Here is a 17,176-nt window from a genome sequence, read left to right on the forward strand (position 1 = left end):
AGCCACATCTGTGACCTAATACCGCAGCTTGTGGGTATTAGGTCACAGAGTGAGGCCAGGGATTGAACCCACATCCTCACGGACACTGTATCAGGTTCTTAACCCACTGAGCCACAATGGGAACTCCTATTATTATTTTTATATTTTATTTTTTGCTTTTTAGGTCTGAACCCAAGGCACATGCAAGTTCCCAGGCTAGGAGTCTAATGGAAGCTAGAGCTGCTGGCCTATACCACAGCCATAGCAATGCCGGATCCAAGCTGCGTCTTTGACTTATACCACAGCTTATGGCAACACCGGATCCTTAACCCACCGAGTGAGGCCAGGGATCGAACCTGCTACCTCATGGTTCCTAGTCAGATTCGTTTCTGCTGCACCACAACAGGAACTCCTTCCCTATTATTTTTAATATAGCTTATTTTTATTTTATTTTATTTTATTTTATTTTTTGTCTTTTTGCCTTTTCTAGGGCTGCTTCCATGGCATATGGAGGTTCCCAGGCTAGGGGTCTAATCAGAGCTGTAGCCTCCAGCCTACGCCAGAGCCACAGCGACGCCAGATCTGAGCCGCATCTTCGACCTACACCATAGCTCACGGCAATGCCGGATCCTTAACCCACTGAGCGAGGCCAGGGATCAAACCTGAAACCTCATGGTTCCTAGTCACATTCGTTAACTGCTGAGCCACGATGGGAACTCCTAATATAGCTTATTAAACTTCTTTAATTTTTATTTGAGAAAATAAGCCTCTTTGGGACCCAATTTGGGGAGATAATTTGCTAGCAAGTTCTTGCCCTTTTAAAAAACAGTTTTATTGAGGTATAGTTTGCATGCCATAAATTCCTCGGTTTTTGAGTGTATAATGCAATGATTTTTAGGAAATTGAGCTGTGTAGTCATTACCAAAACTCAGGTTTCCATCACCCCCAAAAGATCCTTGTCCTTTTGTAGTCAACCCTGTTTGTACCCCACACCCCAGACTGCTAAACTATCTCCGTGAATTTGCCTTTTCTGAACATTTATATAAATGGAATTATACAACATGTAGTGTTTTTGTGACCAGCTTCTTACACTTGGCGAAATATAGTTTTGAAGTTCATCCACATGGTGTCAGGACTTCATTTTTCTTGCCAAATAATATTCCGATATATGGATATGCCACATTTTGTTTATGAATTCACCCGTTGATGAACTTTTGGGTTCTTCCCCGTTTTTAGCTCATATAAATAATGCCATTGTAGACATCTGCGTGCAAGTCTGTGTGTGGATTTGTTTTCATTTCTGTAGCGCAGATACCTGGGAGTGGGTTTGCTGGGTTATGTGGTAGATTTATGGTTTACTTTAAAAAAATTTTGTAAGTTGTGGTAAAATACATCACATAAAATTTATAATCTTAGTCATTTTGAGGTGTATAGTTCAGCGGCATTGAGAAATTCACAATGTCACCACCGTCTTTCTTCAGTACTCTTTTCATCCTGCAAAACCAAAACTCTATACCTACTGAACAGTAACTCCCTAAACTTCTGTATACTCAAGTCCTGACAACCCGAATTCTGCTTTCCGTCTCTATGATTTGACCACTTTTCACTCTGTCAATTGTGTTCTTTGATACTCAGAAGTTTTCAATTTTGATTAGGCCCAAATTATCTATTTGTTGTTGTTACCTAAGCTTTTGGTGTCATGTCCAAGAAATCATTGCTAAATTGAATGTCAGTGAAGTTTTTTGCCTGTGTTTTTGTCTAAGAGTTTCATAGTTTTAGGTTTTATGTTTAGGTTTTTGATCCATTTGAAGGTAGTTTTTGTATACAGTGTAAGGTAAGGGTCCAGCAGCTTCATCTTTTGCATGTGAATATCCAGCTTTTTCCAGCATCATTTGTTGAAAAGACTGTCCTTTTCCCATTGAATAGTCTTGGCACCCTTGTTGAGAATCATTTGACCATACATATGGGGGTTGTTTGTTTTTTTTTTTTTCTCTTTAGGGCCACACTCATGGCATATGGAAGTTCCCAGGCTAGGGGTTGAATAGGAGCCAAGGCTGCAGGACTACACCACAGCCACAGCAGTGTGGGATCCGAGCTCTGTCTCTGACCCACACCACAGCTCATGGCAATGCTGGATCCTTAACCAGCTGAGCAAGGCCAGGGATTGAGCCCAAATTCTCATGGATACTAGTTGGGTTCATCGGTTTCTGCTGAGCCAGGATGGGAACTCTTTTTTTTTTTTTTTTAGTGAACTCCTATGTTTATGTGAGGATTTGGGTTTTCTCCTGGTCTTCTGTTTAACTTTTCAAGAAACTGCCACACTGTTTTCCAAAGCGACCACACCATGGTACAATCCCCTCCAACAATGTATGAGGGTTCCTGTTTATATCCTTGAAAAAATTTATTACTTGTTCTTTTGATTATACCCATTCTTGTGGGTGTGACGTTGTATCTCTTTGGTTCTTGACCTTTAAACGTTCTGCCTTTGTCCAGCTTGGAACAGAGAGGGGGTAAAACAGAGGGATGACCTGCCCGCCCACAACCATGGGACCAATTATCTGCCTGAACACACTCAGTGCTTCTGTAGGGTGGACTGAATAAACCCAGGCAGGGTCTTAACATCTTAGAGCCTCAGTTTTCCCTTCTGAATAATGGGGCCAAGAAGTCCCTTTCTACACAGGGTGCGGTAGGAACATGTATACAAGTGCCTTTTTCTTTGGTGCTTAATACTGTTAGGTTTGCTGAGGGAGGAACGCACAAGGCCAAGTTGGTAAAGCAAAAGAGATTTACTAAGGCATCAGAGGGGGATGGGCTGACCTCATGATGGTGTCAGCCTTGACTGTGATGAGGTGCTAGGCGTATAAAGGATCTGTAGGGGGAATCTGGCTGGAGTTCATAGCTGGAATGATGAAGGAGGTAGGAGGGAAAGGTCAAGGGAGGGGTAGGGGGTCGAGTCCCATGACCGAGGGCAGTTAATCCTTGTAGGTGGCTGATTTATACAGGCCATTGTTTCTTGCTCCCCAACCTGAGCATACACATTCGGGAAAGGGTGTCCACAGCAGGTCTCCAAGGTGAACCACATTTGGGCGGGGGGGGGGGGTCTCTCGTCTTCCTGGGAACCTATCAAATACATGCTGATGAACAGTTTTACTCCATAAATTTCCCTTCAGTGTGTTTTTGCTGTGGACATCCTGGGTGCTGATTTAACTTGTCCAGCAAATAGGACTTCCTGGCATTTTAAGCATAACAGAATCCTGCTAGACCCCTGGGCTGTCCCTCTCCTGTTCCTCTGGATGCCACTCAGATCTCTTCACGCCCGTCTCCCTCACCAGCACTGAGCAAACAGGGAGCACCCTGCTCCTTTGCCTGCCTGTCATCTGGGTCATGATCACTTGTTTATCCAGTTTGACTTCCCTCTCATCATCTATCCTGGCTTCTCTGCACTCTGACAAAATCCGATGCATACGCTTGACCTCTCACCCTGGATCCTGTCGGGGCAAAACCCATTTTTATCCTAGGCCTGACGACTGTGGTGAGGTGGCCTTTTCTTTCTGGGTGCGGCCACATCTGCAGAAACGAGCTCCTGGGGGAGATAAACAGGCTTCGCCTCCTGAGCCTGGGTTGCTAGCTGCTGTGGTAATTGGCTTGGCAGTTGGCAGCGCACTCCCTGTAAAGGTTGTCCTTCAGCTGATACTTGGTGAAAGCTGCAAGGCCAACCCCCTTGGGAGTTCCCGTAGACAGCAGCTGTCTTGTCTAATTAAGGAGAGACAGGGAAAAGGTGTTTTGAAGGGAGACCTCTTATCTCACAGAACAGTTGGCGGGAGCTGAACATCTGGAGGGAAGATAGGAAGGCCGAGGCAGAGGACATAGTGGCCGCAGCCTGCAACACTTGGCAGAAAATGCTTTGCTGGCAGTTGAGGATAATGTTTGAATGTTTTCTAAGGACTTAATGTGTCCTCTGTAGTCACCTGGGCAATAGATCCCATACTTATTAAAACATGTTGTGCACAACACAGCACTGTAAAGCAACCATACTTCAGTAAAATTAAAAAGAGATTTTGTGCACTTAAGGCTCCAGGTGTCCCACAATACTTGGATACAGATAGGAAGTACTTTTCATATCCTGCCAAAATGAAAAATCCTGAAACAACTGAGCGAAACTTGGGAACCTTACCGATATTTCAGTGGGGTATGACTTTAGTCATTTAGAACTGCTTAAGAAATTTTGGGACTATTCTGAGCCTAAGCTGTCAAGATCCATAGTGAAGACCTGAGTTTTAGGGGTGAATTCCCTTTACACTTGAGAGCAGCAGTGTCTGTAGAAATATAATGTGAATCCACATGCATAACTTAACATTTCCTAATAGCCACTTGTATTACCTTCCTAAGGCTGCCATAGCAAATGATCACCAACAGGGTGGGTTAAACAAAAGAAAATTCCTTTAATTCAGTTTTGGAGGCCAGAGGTTTGAAATCAAGGTGTCGACAGGGCCATGCTCCCTCTGAAGGGTCTGAAAAGAATCCTTCTTGGCCTAGTCCCCCAGCATCTGGTGGCTCCTGGCATTCCTTAGCTGCCTTTGGCTTGATAGACCTGTCTCTCCAGTCTCTGCCTCTGTCTTCACATGGGATCTTTCCATGTGTCCAAGTCTCACTCTCGTCTTTCTCTTATAAAAATACTAATTACTGGAGTTCCCTTCATAGCTCAGTGATTAATGAACTGGACTAGGATCCGTGAGGATGCAAGTTCGGTCCCAGGCCTGACTCAGTGGGTTAAGGATCTGGCATTGCTGTGAGCTGTGGTGTAGGTTGCAGATGCGGCTCAGATCCTGAGTTGCTGTGGCTATGGTGTAGGTGGGCAGCTACAGCTCTGATTCGACCCCTAGCCTGGGAACTTCCATATGTTACAAGTGGAGCCCTAAAATAGCAAAAAAAAAAAAAAAAAAAAAAAAACCCAAAAAACCAATTACTGGTTTTAGGGCCCAGTCTTAATCAGGATAATGTCATTTCAAGATCTCAAGTCATCATATCTCTTTCCAAAAAGTTCCTTTTTGAGGTTCCAGGTGCTCATAAACTTTGGGGGACACTGTTCAACCGACTACACCACATTTAAAAAAAGCAACCCAATTACATTTCATCAATTTTAATGCTTCATTTCACCTGATATTCCAGAATATCATTATAACATGTAACCAGTATAAAGAAATTCTTAATGAGATCTTTTAACATTCCTTTTTCCCCCTTTGACACTAAGTCTTTGAAATTCAGTGGTATTTTACACTCACTACGCCTCTCAACTTGGACTTGCCCCAGGGATGGACAACCACTTGCGGCTGACTGCTGCAAATTGGCCAGCACAGCCAGAGGGCTGTGCCGCTGACAAAGCTTTTATACTTACTTCATAGTGTTTTGCTCTGTGCTTTCACCCTCCCTCTTTTCTTCTCTCCCTCCCTTTACCCGCCTCCTAGTTTTCATGGAGTTCTGTTTATTTGGGAAAAGTCTCAGTCGTTCTGAACAAAAGAAATTAAAAAATCGACTTTGTAAAAGCTCCTGGGTTCCCAAGACTCAATGCAGAAAGCAGAGTTTAGCCAGTTTTGAAAGCAAAGTCCTTTATTTGGTTGCATTTTTCAGCATCAGGGTTTATTGTTGTACCATTTGTGAAGCATTTTGAACACAAAGGGCTTAAATAAGTGTGGTTAATATTTGGGATATAATATTTTAATTTTTTAAATTTTATTGGATTATAGTTGACTTAGTTTTAAGCATATAGCAAAGTAAGTCAGTTCTACATATGCGTACAATCCATTCTTTTTCAGATTCTTTTCCCATATAGGTTATTACACAGTATTGAGTAGATTTTCCTGTGCTATGCAGTAGTCCTTGTTATTTATTTTCATATGTAGTAGTGTGTATGTGTAATCCCAACCTCCTAATTTATCCCTCCCCTCAATAACATTTTTTTGAGTAGAGGGAATATAACGTTATGACAAATCTCCCTGCCATGAGATGTGTGACCCATTTATTTATGTCACCACAAATATGGCACTAGTATGTCACGTTAAGACAAGAGACATGGAGTCTGTCACGTTAAGACAGGAAGAGACATGGAGTTCTCTTGTGGCGCAGAGGGTTAAGGATCTGGAGAGGTCGCTGCTGTGGCTTGGGTTTGATGCCTGTCTCAGGAATTTCCATTTGCCGTGGATGTAGCTGAAAAAAGGAAAAAAAAGATAAGAAGAGGCATAAACTTTTCTTTCTGGGTTGATTGTTCTAAGTCTTTGGTAATAATGAAGTTAAGATGTATATCTTTTGAAAATCTGTGCTGTCTTATCCAAGAATTACTAGCTTGTCACTTTTGGGCTTGAGCCTCAGTGAGGGGAGGGGATTGGTTTCTAAGCAACCTCACAGGCCGAAATTTTTTTTTTTTTTTTTTTTGATCTTTTTGCCATTTCTTGGGCCGCACCCGTGGCATATGGTGTTCCCAGGCTAGGGGTCAAAATCGGAGCTACAGCCACCAGCCTATGCCAGGGCCACAGCAACGCGGGATCCGAGCCGCGTCTGCAACCTACACCACAGCTCACGGCAACGCCGTTAACCCACTGAGCAAGGGCAGGGACCGAACCTGCAACCTCATGGTTCCTAGTCGGATTTGTTAACCACTGCGCCACGATGGGAACTCCAGGCCAAAAAGTTTTTAATCCTTGAATTCTTACCTGTGGTTTGTGATAAGGATGTGGTTTCCACCCTTCCTCCCACAGCTGATGTATACTGAACTTCTATTACTGTTACTGTTGGAATTTCTCTGGAATTAAGTTTTCCTCTCAGAGAAATCAATGTTAAAGACAATTAGCAAGTAACCCATGACTGTGGATACCGCAGGGAAGGGTATATAAGTAGAGTGTGAATGTCCCCTCCCTCCCTACTTTTTGACCACCCCATAAATATGTATCTATCCATCTAGTCCTCAGTATATCACATTTGTATATATTTAAATTGCTTATTCATTTATTTTTAAAAAACATACATTATGCTATGTATTGTTCTGTGGTTTGCCTTTTCTGTCATTCACCAGGACCTAGAGAGATTCCATGTCAGCACCAATATTTAGCTTATTCTTTTTTGTTAAACCTCTCTCTCTCTCTTTTTTTTTTTTTTTTTTGGCTGCACCCATGGCATGCAAAAGTTTCTGGGTCAGGGATCAAACCTGGGCTGGAGCAGTAACCAGAGCCACAGATATGACAATGCTGGGTCCTTAACCTGATGAGCCACCAGGGAACTCTGACCATTTTTTTAAAAAATTGAAGTATAGTTAATTTACAATGTTGTGTCAGTTTCAAGTATACAGCAAAAGTACAATATATACTTTTTCAGTTTCTTTTCCCTTATAGGCTATTACAAGATATTTAATATTGCTCCCTGTAGGTCCTTGTTGATTATATATTTTATATATAGTAGTATGTGTCTGTTAATCCCAGACTCCTAATTTATCCTCTCTCCCTGCTATCCTCTTTGATAACCATAAATTTGTTTTCTATGTCTGTGAGTCTGTTTCTGTTTTGAAAATTTATTTGTATCACTTTTTAAGATTCCATGTGAGTGTTATATATTTGTTGTTCTCTGTCTGATTTACCTCACTTAGTATCATAATCTCTAAGTCCATCCATGTTGCTGCAAATTGCATTGTTTCATTTTTTTTCCCTCTGGCTAAGTAATAATTCCATTGTGTATATGTATCATCTTTATCCATTCCTCTGTTGCTGGACACTGAGGGTGCTTCTATGTCTTGAGTTAGCCTTATTCTTTTTTCTTTCTTTCTTTTTTTTTTTTTTGTTTGCTTTTTAGGGCTGCCTGCAGCATATGGAAATTCCCAGGCTAGGGGTCAAATCAGAGCTGCAGCTGCCAGCCTACACCACAGCCACAGCAACGCAAGATCTGAGCTACGTCTTCTACCTACACCACAGCTCACCACAGCGCTGGATCCTTAACCCACTGATTAAGGCCAGGGATTGAACCTGCTTCCTCATGGATACTAGTTGGGCTCATTACCGCTGAGCCACAATGGAAACTTCTAAGTTAGGCTTATTCTTGATACAGGTGGTACAGTAGCAGTAGTGTTGTCAATCTGTGGTAACAATTTATGTAACTCAATACATAAATGGGTCAAATTTTAGATGACATATATGTACTTGATATATATGAGATGACCTAAATATATGTATTTGCTTTGATCAACAGTTTAGAAATGTCATTGAGCACATGCAAATGTTTATGTAGGAGCCCTTCCTATAGTATAGTCAGGGCAAAGGGCAGGAACATTCCAATTTGGCTTCCAGAAAGCTGCACCAGGGACTGTACGAGGTGCATGTTTACTCACATGTTTTTGTTTTTGTTTCTTTGGCTGTGGTGTGTAGTGGCTTGATGTGGGATCTCCGTTCCCAGGGATTGAACCTGAGCTATAGTAGTGAAAGTGCTGAGACCTAACCACTAGACCACCAGGGAACCCCCAGTCTTAGTCTACTTTAAATGTTATCATTGTCACTCTTGTATTTTTATCTTTTGCCAGCTCTATTAGTGTGAGAAAATATGTCACAGAACTTTTATGTTTATTTATTTTTCTTTTTTTTTGTTTTGTTTTTCCTTTGTTTTTGTTTTAAAAATACTTTCAAAAATTTCATCGCAGGGCTTTACATTTTTCATTTCTCCATTACTACTTTGATCATTTTGTATAAGCATATTTGCTATCAACATTCATTTTTCTTTGGATCACTTGGTTTTCGTTTGTATCATGTTTTATTTTTATTTATATATTTAGGCATATGGAAGTTCCCAGGCTAGGGGTCAAATCGGAAACTCTGTATCAGCTCATGGCAATGCTGGATCCTTAACCCACTGAGCAAGGCCAGGGATCAAACCCGCATCCTCATGGATCCTAGTTGGGTTTGTTAACCACTGAGCCATGAAGGAAACTCTGTATCATTTTTTTAGTTTCCCCATATAAGTGATATCATTTTGTTTCTATCGAACTGCTTTTTTATTGTTTTGCAGATGATCTTTATGTTCTGGATCTTAATATTTTTGATATATGTATTGTAGATGTACTCTCAACCGATTTGATTTATGAAATTTATGGATTAATTTGAGTAGAATTGTACCTTTGTGCTATTGAGTCTTCTGTGAAGAACAATGTATACCTCTTCATTTATTCACCTTTATTAGACAGTTGTAGTTTTCTGTATATAAGTCTTACTCATCTCCTTAAAAATTGTCCCTAAGTATTTTATGGCTCTTGCTATTAGGATCTTTTTCTTCCTATTACATTTTCTAAGTGGTTATTGATGATAGAAAAGCTTCTGAGTTTGATATGTTGATTTTCTATCCAGACAATTTGTTGATTCCTTTATTAGTGTTGATAATCTCTAAGAATTGCCTATGAATTTTCATAGGTTTTGTGTATTGCTAGCACAGTGTGGACTTCTGAGCATATTCCAGGCTTCCTTGTTTTGGTAACTTTAATATAAATGATTTTATTTCTCTCTATTTAGTATGATGTTTGCTTTCAAGTTAATTTCCTTCTAGGGATTTCACTGGTGGCCTAGTGGTTAAGGATCCGGCATTGTCACTGTTGAAGCTCAGATTTGATCTCTGGTCTGGGAACTTTCACATGCCACTGGTGCAGCCAAAATAAATAAATAAATAAGTAAATAAAGATAATTTCCTTCTATACCAAATTTGCTATTTTTTAAAAAATTAGAAATATGTGTTGAATGTTATCAAAATCTTTTCTGGACATCAATCATGATAACTTTATCTTCCTTTAATTTGTTAATGCAATCAATTAATGATTACAAATGATCTATCTTGGGAGTTCCCGTCGTGGCCCAGTGGTTAATGAATCCGACTAGGAACCATGAGGTTGCGGGTTCGATCCCTGCCCTTGCTCAGTGGATTAACGATCTGGTGTTGCCGTGAGCTGTGGTGTAGGTTGCAGACGAGGCTTGGATCCCGGGTTGCTGTGGCTCTGGTGTAGGCCGGTGGCTACAGCTCCGATTCAACCCCTAGCCTGGGAACCTCCATATGCCGCGGAAGCGGCCCAAGAAATAGCAACAATAACAACAACAACAACAACAAAAAAGACAAAAGACAAAAAAAAAGAAAGAAAAAAATGATCTATCTTTGCATATTTGCAATAAACTTTACTTAGTTATTATGTACCAATCAAATGTATGATTTTGGGAGTTCCCGTCGTGGTGCAGCGGAAATGAATCCAACTAGGAACCATGAGGTTTTGGGTTTGATCCTTGGCCTTACTCAGTGGGTTAAGGATCTGGTGTTGCCATGAGCTGCCGTGTAGGTCACAGACGCGGCTCAGATCTGGTGTTGCTGTGGCTGTGGCGTAGGCCAACGGCTACAGCTCTGATTTGACCCCTAGCTTGGGAACCTCTATATACCATGGGTGTGGCCCTCAAAAGACAAAAAACAAAACAAAACAAAACCAACACAAATGCATGATTTTGATTCTTTACTGTTGAATTTGATTTACCAATAATTTATTATTGTTTTTGGTCTGGTGTATTTTTTCCTATTTTTTTGTTGTCTCCATTTTGTTTTAGTGTCAGGGTTATTCTGAATGCATAGAATGATATGTGAGGTTTGTGTGTGTGTGTATCTTTTGTCTTTTAAGGACTGCACCCACGGCATATGGAGGTTCCCAGGCTAGGGGTTGAATTGGAGCTACAGCTGCCAGCCTACGCCACAGCCACAGCAATGTGGGATACTAGCCTCATCTGCAACCTACACCACAGCTCATGGCAATGCCAGATCCTTAATCCACTGAGAGAGGCTAGGGATTGAACCCGCATCCTCATGGTTGCTGGTAAGGTTCATTAACCACTGAACCACAAAGGGAACTCTGATATGTGAGGTTTTAAAATCTTTTTCTTATGGTCTGGCACAGTTTGCAGTACAAAGGACCTGATCTTCTGCTGTCCAGTATGGTAGCCGCTAGCCACAAATAACGGTTGAGCACCTGAAACATGGCTTATTTGAACTGATATGTGCCATGTCTTAGATTTCAAAGACTTAGCATGAAAAACTATGTAAAATGGCTTACTCACAATGTTTTTACGAGTACATGTTGAAATGATAACATTTTAGACATAGGAAATACATTTATTATTTAACTTAATTTTACTTATTTCTTTTACTTTTTGAAATGTGGCTACTGGAAAACTTTAAATTTTGTCTGTTGTTCACATTATGTTTAATTGGACAGCCCTTGAGAGTTAGCTGAACTTTGCTGTCTAACCATCATTTTTCAGGAGTAGATCATGGCTGCCTTTCTAGTCACAAGGCTGGATCCTTAACTTGCTGAGCCACAAGCGAACTCCTAGTTCATTTATTTTTAATCTTTCTGTTTTCCTCATAAGTGTATTTAAGGGTCTATGTTAGAAGATTTACTACTTATTAAATCAAATTTGCTAATGATATTTTCTGAGGAAGTCACCTGTTTCACCTAGTTTTTCAAATTTATTTGTGTAAAGTTCTACAGAGTACTTATTTAGCTTTAAAATAAATCTGTAGTGTAAAATCCTTTTTCGCTTTTTTTTTCTTCCCCTGTGATTTTTACCCCCTTGATTAGACTTGCCAAAAGTTTAATTTAATGGTATTTTTAAGAACCGACCATTCATTATACTGGGTAGGTATATGATTTTGTTCACTATTTTTTTTTTTTTGTCTTTTTTTTGTTTGTTTGTTGTTGTTGTTGTTGTTGTTGTTGCTATTTCTTTGGGCTGCTCCCGCGGCATATGGAGGTTCCCAGGCTAGGGGTCAAATCGGAGCTGTAGCCACCGGCCTACACCAGAGCCACAGCAACGCGGGATCCGAGCCGCGTCTGCAACCTACACCACAGCTCACGGCAACGCCGGATCGTTAACCCACTGAGCAAGGGCAGGGACGGAACCCGCAACCTCATGGTTCCTAGTCGGATTCGTTAACCACTGCGCCACGACGGGAACTCCACTATTGATTTCCTTAAGATTTTTTTTTTACATTAATTTTCTTTGTTTTCCTTGAGTTTGTTACTTTCCCCCTAGATTATTGCTGCATGGAATGATTAGTTCGTTTTATTTTATTTTTTAAACATTTATTTATTTTTTGGCTGTACCCACAGCATGGAAGTTCCTGGGCCAAGGATTGAACCTGCAACATAGGAGTGACCCAGATCACAACAGTTACAAGGCTCGGTCCTGAGTTTGCTGAGCTACAAGTGAATTCCTAGTTCATTTATTTTTAATCTTTCTGTCTTCTCCATAAATATATTTAAGGGTCTATGTTCTTCCTTTAAGTGTTGCCTTGACCGTTTCCCATAGATTGCGATATATTGTGTTCTTACTGATGATTGTGCGTATGTAACCTGGCCATTTCTTTCTCTTCACATCCACTGTGTTATAAACACGTCCACCAAGATCACTCAGTGAGCCTTTCCTGTGACTTCCCATTGTTCTCCATGTATGGTGAGAATGGAACTGATTTACTCTGGGAGGAGCAAAACTTTTCATTTGTAAGCTTTCTAATCTTTTGTTCAGTAAGAGCTGTGGCTTATTTCATAGTGACTGAGCCCAGTATCCTCAAGCTACTTTCCTTGGTTGCATCCCCTTCAAGTCCTTGCTTTAAAGTCTTAACTGTCATAGTTCATCATGACTTGGGAAGCCCTTGTCCCAGCTCATCCTTCACCTACCTGGCACTCTGAGCATATTGTCAACACCTTCATTACCACTTCCATTCACTCAGTGCGTACCCACATTAATTACTTAACAGCCTTGTGTGAGAGAGATTTTTATACTCATTATATAGATTGGGAAGCTTAGGGAGATTAAGTGATTTGCCCTGGGTTCATACAGATTAGGAAATGTTAGAACTAAGATTTGAAACCAAATTCGTATAATAAAACAGTCTTCCCTCCCCCACCATGACTTTGATCTTGTGTATCTTTGGCATTTCCTTTCTTTTTTTTTTGTCTTTTTAGATTTGCACCCGTGGCATATGGAGGTTCCCAGGCTAGGGGGCCATTCAGAACTACAGCTGCCGGCCCATGGCACAGTCATAGCAACACCAGATCCAAGATGCGTCTGTGACCTATACCACAGCTCATGGCAACGCTGGATCCTTAACCCAGTGAGCGAGGCCAGGGATCAAACCTGCCTCCTCATGTATACTAGTCAGATTTGCTTCTTCTGAGCCATGACAGGAACTCCTAGGTTGAATTCTTAAAGTGAATATTATGACATAAAAAAGCAAGGGCAATTCTATTTATATATTTGCTTATGGTGGTAATTTTAGAGTCTTTAAACTACATATGGTCTTCTATCCCCCTCATGAAAATCCTTGAAGTTCTAACACAGAGAAGGAATTAACTCCATGGCCCCATTCTTTTCCCCTCAGTCACTCTGCTTCAGGTGAACAGGGCTGGTCTCACACTGCGTGAGAATGGTCTGCAGGAGACAAGTGCCTACATATTGAACCGTACAGGAGGGCGAGTGGTAAGAGGGGTGCTCAGATGCATGCTCTTTCCTTCTGACATGAGCTGCCCTTCCCTTCCTCTCATCCCGATCCAAGGACTCCTGCTCTGTAGAGCTCTCTCTGACAGGACCCTATAGCAGTTTGCTTTTTTTTTTTTTTTCTTTTTCAGGGCTGAACTTGTGGCATATGAAGGTTTCCAGGCTAGGGGTGGAATTTGAAATACAGCTGCTGGCCTACGCCATAGCTACAGCAACTTTGGATCCAAGCCATGTCTGTAACCAGCACTTCAGCTCATGGCAAGGCTAGATACTTAATCTACTGAGTGAGGCCCAGGATTGAACCTGCATCCTCTTGGATACTAGTCGGGTTCCTTACCGCTGAGCCACAAAGGGAACTCTGCATCCCTTCCTTTTAGATCAGAGATGCTCAACGTTGGCTACACATTGGAATATTTTATTTTATTTTATTTTTTATTTATTTATTTTTTTGTCTTTTTGGGGCCGCACTTGCGGCATATGGAGGTTCCCAGGCTAGGGGTCCAATCGGAGCTGTACCTGCCGGCCTACAATGGAGCCATAGCAACACGGGATCCAGTTGCGTCTGCGACCTACACCACAGCTCACGGCAACGCTGGATCCTTAACCCACTGAGCGAGGCCAGGGATCGAACCTGAAACCTCATGGTTCCTAGTCAGATTCTTTTTTTTTTTTTTTTGGTCTCTTTTTGCCTTTGCTAGGGCTGTTCCTGTGACGTATGGAGGTTCCCAGGCTGGGAGTCTAACCGGAGCTGTAGCCGCTGGCCTACGCCAGAGCCACAGGAACGCCAGATCCAAGCTGCGTCTGTGACCTACACCACAGCTCATGGCAACGCTGGATCCTTAACCCACTAATCGAGGCCAGGGATCGAACCCATAACCTCATGGTTCCTAGTCTGATTTGTTAACCACTGAGCCACAGTGGGAACTCCCCATATTGGAGTATTTTAAAAGATACTGATGCCTGTCATTCCCTGGTGGCACAGGGGGTTAAGGATCTGGCATTGTCACTTCTGTGGCTCAGGTTGCTGCTGAGGTGCAGGTTTGATCACTGGCCCAGGAACTTCCATACCACCTGCCTTCTCCCTACTCCCAAATACTGATGCCTGGGATCCGTGCCCAGAATATCTGATTTAATTGGTCTGGAGTCAGGCATGGGTATCAGACTTTGAGGGGCTCTCCAGTAATCCCAGTGTGCCCCTAAGGCTGAGAACCACTGGGGTGGATTTTCATTTTTGCAGAGATTTCTTGTGTCTTAGCAGCCAAGCCCGTGAGTGCATGCAATGGGTGTTAATGTCTGAAGAGTGAATAGGTTGTGCCATGCATGAGAGCAGGAAAGGCTCATGTTTTATCTAGTCCCATCCTGATGCAGTCTTCCCATCTCCCTTCAAATGCAAAGAACCACATCCCGTTAGCATTGCCTTCTGAACTAAGCCAGTCCCAACACTGAAGAGCAGTAGCCTCCAAGCACATGCCAAAGGATTTCTCACCTGTAGACTCATACCTTCACCACCCAAAGTGGTGTCTTGTCCTGGCTGATGGCTCTTCTCATTGAAGTGGAGTGTACAGGCCAGCTGTTGCTTTGGGATTGATTCAGAGCACATTGGCTTCTCAGGCTTTCTTGTTATGAGGAACTTCATGCTTAACTAGGTCACTGTCTCTCTGAGAATCTGGAGTGACATATGCTGGCTATGGTGGGTTGAATTCTGGTCCATACAAGTTCCTGCCAGTTTTACTTCCTGCCCATGGCTCGCCTGCCAAAGAAGGAGACTTAGGTTGTGGTGGCTAGTGTGCCCACATGCAAAATTTGTGATGTTTGTCAAAAGCCAGAGTGGTGGTGGAGGCAAAATGAGGACAGACTCTCCAGTTGTATGACTCCTTGGAGTTCTGAACTCAGTCATTGTCCACCTGACCCCAAACCCTTATGTAAACCTTGGGCCTTACTAAGTTAGGAAACCTTTGACCAGGCAATCCAGCATCTTTATGCTGATTTGAGGAGAGTCTTATATTCTTTGGTGGGCTTTGGTTAAGGGGTTGGTGTTCCTTTCCATCCAGGTATCCACAGAGGTTTTTTAAGTCCTGGGTTGTTTTAGTAATTATTGTGTTTTGCAGGTAGTAGAATGAATGCATCATTAACCCTAGACTGGAAGTTTAAAAAGAGGGAAATAGGATGATTTGCTTGTGTAAATTAGTGACAGGAAAATGGATGTGTTTTTTTTTTTTTTTTTTTTTTGCCTCAATGATTGCTGTTAAATTAAAAAGGAAAGTGGAGATGGTTTACTCTGATGACTAAAGAAAAAGGTGAGCAAAGTGAGTTGGAGACATCTTGCCTCATGTCCTTTTGTTCTGTCCCTGTCCCTTTTTCAAGCCTGGAGGATCCTGTTTGAGAGGAAGGAAAGAGATCAAGTAACCAAGCTGACGTCCGTATCGTTGCCTGGGAGGCCTTAGAGGATTCCTGCCATTTCCACCTTCCCTTGACACCTACAGCTCTTTCCTTTCCTCACTGTGCTGCTCTAGCCATGCTGGCTTTTGCTGTCTGTTGAGCAAACGAGGCGCACTCTCTTCTTTGCACTGGCTGTTCCCTCGGCCTGAGATACTCTTCCACCAGATATCTCATGGTCAAGCCTTTGCTTCACTGCCACCTTCTCTAAAAGTCCTGGTTAAAATGTGCACATTCAGGAGTTCCTGCTGTTCTAGCAGTTAAGTGTCTCAGATTACTACTGTGGCTCAGATTTGATCTCTGACCTGAGAACTTCCACATGCTGTGTGTGACCAAAAAATAAAATAAACAAAATAAAATAAAATAATGGGAGGTAGGTAGAGGTAGGTAATGTTCAAATTTTGATGCTATTTTTTCTTATTTTTTTTGGCCACGCCCATGGCATGTAAAAGTTCTAGGGCCAGGGATCAAACCTGTACCACAGCAGTGACCAAAGCTGCTGACTGCGCCAGATCCTTAACTTTCCGCACCACAAGAGAACTCCTTGATGCTGTTTCTTAAAATAAATAAAATAAAATAGCACATTCAGGAGTTCCCTTTGTGGCTCAGTGGTTAAGACCCAACATAGTCTCCATGAGGATGCCGGTTCAATCCTTGACCTTGCTCAGTGGGTTAAGGATCTGGTGTTGCCACAAGCTGTGGTGTAGGTTGCAGTTGCGGCTCATATCTGGCATTGCTGTGGCTGTGGCATAGGCTGACAGCTCCAACTCCAATTCGACCCCTAGCCTGCAAACTTGCGTATGCCACAGTTGTGACCATAAAAAGAGAAAAAAAATTGCACATTAAAGCTCACTTTTCCCCAACTCCCTTTTATCCATCTTTCCATTTTACTCATCTCTCCATTTTTTTTTTTTCCAAGCACTGTCCCTCTCTGTTGTACTGTATGATGTACTTATTTGTGTTGAGTGTTTGCCCCATCCCCCTCCACCCCAGTGTCTGTTCCAGGAGGACAGGTAAATCTTTCTTTGTTCCCTTTTATACCCAGCAAAAGTACCTGGCACAGACCATGGAGTGAGTGACTCAGTATTCATAGTCATTCTTTGGCTTAAAACATAGTTGTTCAAACTCAAAGGTTTCTGGCCATCACTGTTTTCCCCTTTTAGGTGTGGCCTACTCTGCTTAACTGACTTATTTTGTCATCACTTTCTTTA

The 17,176-nt window shown here is 42.1% G+C and overlaps 1 protein-coding gene across 3 annotated transcripts in view; it reads left to right on the plus strand.

The window, feature by feature from the left end:
- KAT2B (lysine acetyltransferase 2B) overlaps positions 1–17,176 on the plus strand; it is a 114,054-nt gene that overhangs the window by 19,129 nt on the left and 77,749 nt on the right. The gene's annotated exons all lie outside the window — the stretch shown is intronic.

The sequence above is a fragment of the Sus scrofa genome, chromosome 13 (assembly GCF_054392235.1).
Source record: "Sus scrofa isolate SSC_HxYL_T2T_F1_AM1 chromosome 13, Sscrofa_HxYL_maternal_Yorkshire_Landrace_v2.0, whole genome shotgun sequence".
NCBI lineage: Eukaryota > Metazoa > Chordata > Mammalia > Artiodactyla > Suidae > Sus > Sus scrofa.